Source organism: Cebus imitator, unplaced genomic scaffold, assembly GCF_001604975.1.
Source record: "Cebus imitator isolate Cc_AM_T3 unplaced genomic scaffold, Cebus_imitator-1.0 Scaffold700, whole genome shotgun sequence".
NCBI lineage: Eukaryota > Metazoa > Chordata > Mammalia > Primates > Cebidae > Cebus > Cebus imitator.
In genome coordinates this window covers 84,274-88,600 of record NW_016108015.1, presented here as the reverse complement: position 1 = coordinate 88,600, position 4,327 = coordinate 84,274, and the positions used below count along the sequence as shown (strand labels likewise).

The 4,327-nt window shown below is 36.4% G+C and overlaps 1 pseudogene across 1 annotated transcript; it reads left to right on the top strand.

Moving 5' to 3' along the window:
- The first annotated feature begins 1,667 nt into the window (after positions 1 to 1,667).
- On the top strand, positions 1,668 to 2,983 carry LOC108296286 (annotated as a pseudogene). The gene has a single exon (XR_001821800.1). The product of XR_001821800.1 is annotated as a sodium/potassium-transporting ATPase subunit beta-3-like (transcript).
- The last annotated feature ends 1,344 nt before the right edge of the window (positions 2,984 to 4,327 follow it).

Here is a 4,327-nt window from a genome sequence, read left to right as displayed (position 1 = left end):
CTCACTGTGCTGGCTTAAACAGCGGCACTGAGATTCATGGCGCTTTTTTTTGCCCTGGAATCTACTGTCCTGGCTCCCTGCTCAGCCCCCTTTTTAAACAGATGAATGGGCGACTTCCCATGGCTCCAATCAATAGCCAAAAGGGCACCTGGACCGGTGTATTTTATATGGAGAACCACTGCTTCAGGGCACCAACAAAGCAGCTGCACGGGGCAAAGCAGTGGTACCGGCTGGCACAGCCGCGCTGGCAACCCATGGAGCTCCTCCGCCTGGGAATCTCCTAGTCTATGGGCAAAAAAATGCGGCGTCCACTCACCCTCTGCACTTTCACTGGGAGCTGCAATCCCGAGCTGTTCCTAAATGGCCATCTTGGATCCTCCTCCAAAGATATATTTCTTTTTGACTTCTTAATTATACCCATTTTGACTGTTGTAAGATGACATCTCATTGTGGTTTTAATTTGCATTTCTCTGATTGCTGATGTTGAGCATATTTTCATATTTGTTGGTCACTTGTACATCTTCTTTTGAAAAATGTCTGTTCATATCATTTTTCCACTTTTTAATGGGGTTATTTGAGTTTTTTGTTTCTTATAGAGTCTTGTTGGATGCATAGTTTGCAAATATATTTCCCATTCTGTATGTTGTCTTTTTACTCTGTTTCTTTCACTGAAAGAAACAGAAGCTTTGTGGTTTAGTAAGTGTCATGTGTCTATTTTTATTTTTATTGTGTTTATTTTTGAAGACTTGGTCATAAATTCTTTTCCTAGACCAATGTTCAGAAGAGTTTTTCCTCAGTTTTCTTCTAGGATTTTTACAGTTTCGGGGCTTACACTTAAGTCTTTAATCCATCTTGAGTTCATTTTATGGTAAAAGATAGGGGTCCAGGAAAAGTGTGCCTTTTTCCCAGTTTTTTTTTTTTTTTTTTTTTTTTTTTTTTTTTTTTTTTTACTTTGCCAAAGATCATTTGGCTATAGATAAGTGGCTTTATTGGAGAGCATCCTCATCTGTTTTATATATCTGTGTGTCTACTTTAATACCAGTACCATGACATTTTGCCATAGGCTTTTAGTATAACTTGAAGTCAAGTAATATAATGCAGCCCATCAAATAAAAAGCTGTTGTATTATTGTGTGACAGTGTGACCAGTACCCTTGAAGAAGAATATCTCTCTAGTACATACATGCAAATTGATCTTACCCTCTAATCTTAAATTTATACATGTCACTTATTCAGATAAGATGAAAGAGAACTACATAAATATTTTATGGCTTATTTAATAATACTCTAGTTTCTTGAATCCACAATGCAACTCCAGTCCAGCAGTCAGAATACATAGTAATACAGCAAACTACTATGGCATGTGTATACCTGTGTAACAATCCTGCAAGATCTGCACATGTACCCCAGAACTTATTTTTAAAAAAGAATACATAGTAATAAGTGTCAGACGATAAAAGATGATTGAGCCATGATATGTCTGATTGTGAAAATTTGAATCCTACAAGGTGTCACTTCCCAAGTTCCAGAGGTTATACTTAAATAATTAACTCCTATAACAGCAACTCTTTTGCTGACTTCTTCACTTATGGAAAAGAAAATATAATGATAAAGAGGTTCAGCTGCATCCTCGTAGCTGCCGCTCCTCTTGCCCTCCATGCACACATGATGACAAAGAACGAGAAGAAGCCCCTCCACCAGAGCCTGGCCAGTGGAAGCTCTTATCTACAACCTGACCACCAGAGAGTTAGTTCCTGGGGTGCACCGCCAAGAGCTGGGGTTTGATCTTGCTCTTCTACCTAGTTTTTTATGGATTCCTGGCTATATTCTTCTCATTCATGATGTGGGTTATGCTTCAGACTCTCAACAATGAGGTTCCAAAATATCGTGACCAGGTTCCTAGCCCAGGACTTACGGTTTTTCCAAAACCAGTTTAACTGCATTGGAATATACATTTAGTATGTCTGACCCAACTTCCTATGCAGAGTACATTGCAGACTTTAAGAAGTTTCTCACAACCTGTCCTGATGGAGCACTTTTTGAACAGAAGGGTCCAGCTTATGTTGCATGTCAGTTTCCTCTTTTGTTACTTCAAGCATGCGTGGTATGAGTGATCCTGGCTTTGGCTATCTAAAGGAAAACCTTGTATTCTTGTGAAAATGAACAGAATAATTGGATTAAAGCCTGAAGGAGTGCCAAGGATAGATTGTATTTTGAAGAATGAAGATCAAACAAATATAACAACTTATCCTCATAGTGGAATTATGGACTTAAAATATTTCCCATATTGTGGGGAAAAAACTGTACATGGGGTGTCTACAGCCATTAGTTGCTGTTCAGGTTAACTTGGCTCCTAACAGCGCTGAGAAAGAATTAACAGTTGAGTGCAAGATTGATGGATCACCTAACCTAAAAAGCCAGGATGATCATGACAAGTTTTTGGGACAAGTTATGTTCAAAATCACAGCATGTGCATAGTATGAGTAGGATATCTCCATAGGGTAAATGTTGTGTTGTCTGTCTTCATTTTGTATCAGCTGGACCTGCCATTCTAGAGTTATGAGACCACCTTGGAGAAAGGTGTGTGGTACATGACACTGAGTAACATCATAACATTCTTCCAGATCATTGTGTTCTGTGTCCTCTGAAGTAACTGCCTGTTGCCTCTGCTGCCCTTTGAACCAGTGTACAGTCGCCAGATAGGGACTAGTGAATACCTTATTCCAAACATATAGGATGGGGGTCTTGGCCTCTTTTTATGTGGTCTAATTGCCAAGTTCTAAAGCTTAATATGCTGTGCTTTGTAAGTATTTTATGGATATAACACTGGTCAGCTGTCATGTTTTGATGTCAACAAAGTTTTAGGGATAAAATGGTACCCGGCCAACATCAAGTGACTTGATAGCTGCAAGAAGTGTGGTGTGTGGAGAAGTTCTGAATGTGGGGAAGGAAAAAAGAAAATAAAAGTATATTTGAAAAATATTTTTTTAAAAAAGGTTCCGTTGTAAATCATATAACCCTTCACTCCCACCCAAAATTATAACAGTAATTATAAAACCCCACCTCAACTATGGAATGTCAGAAAGATTGGCGACCCCACCTAATAGCAGATAGACACACAATTTTTAAATTAAATTTGTATTTATCTTTCACTGGGCAGTTTGGACTATGTAGAATGTCGATGAAATATAGAAATTAAAAGTAGTTTTAATTTCCTTCACTACCTGACCCATTTTAATCAAGTAGTGTCTCCAATTGCAGCTGCTGCTCTACATGTTGTTTTTCTTCTGAAACAAATCAAGCATCTCCTGGTAAAAAAATATGTAGCTAGCCATTAAAGTGATGACTATTTGTCTTAATTCTACAAAATATGTAGACATGGACTATTTTCAACTGGCAAAGGCCACAGTATGCAACAGTACATTTACTACCTTATATAAGCAGTATTTTAACTATTATTTTGTCATTAGCATTCAACCAAATCTTGCACTAACAAATTATACTGATAAAATATGAAGAGGAAAAAATAGTTTTATATGACACATGAAATTCATAAGAATCTTAGTATGTAAATCCACAAAAAATATAAACATAGCTTGACACTTCATGTATAATTTCTGGGTTCTAATTGACCAGGCTATGTTAGCCAAGCCTCACAAATAGGATTGAATTTATGGAAAAATATGAATTTATGGATAACAAAATAGAACTGCAGAACTATGCTTAAAGTAATAATTAGAAGAACAAAGAGAGATGAAACTTTAGTGCCAAGAAAGATCATAAAAGGATTTCCTGAGAGTATAGTACAAAAAACTAAAATTATGGAATTTAAAATGCATAAATATGAATCAAAGTATTAAGAACACACCCAAATCAAATTTGTCAACTTAAAAACTAATAACTGAAGCTTATAATTCCGTGCAGATTTAAAAAAAATGGATCACCGCAATGAATAAAACCAACACTAACATAATTCTTTTTTAAAATATATTTCACCTTTTTATTTGTTATTTTGACTGAAGGAGATAGAGACACACACACACAAAAAAAAACCATAAAAATCAATGGGATGTTTTTTCAATCTTTTTGTGTCTTCTTTTAAATCCTTGAGCAGTGGTTTGTAGTTCTCCTTGAAGAGGTCCTTCACATCCCTTGTTAGTTGTATTTTTAGGTATTATATTCTCTTTGTAGCAATTGTGAATGGGAGTTCACTCATGATTTGGCTCTGTGTTTGTCTGTTAATGGTGTATAGGTGATTTTTGCACATTGTGATTTTTGCACATTGATTTTGTATCCTGAGACTTTGCTGAAGTGGCTTATCGTCTTAA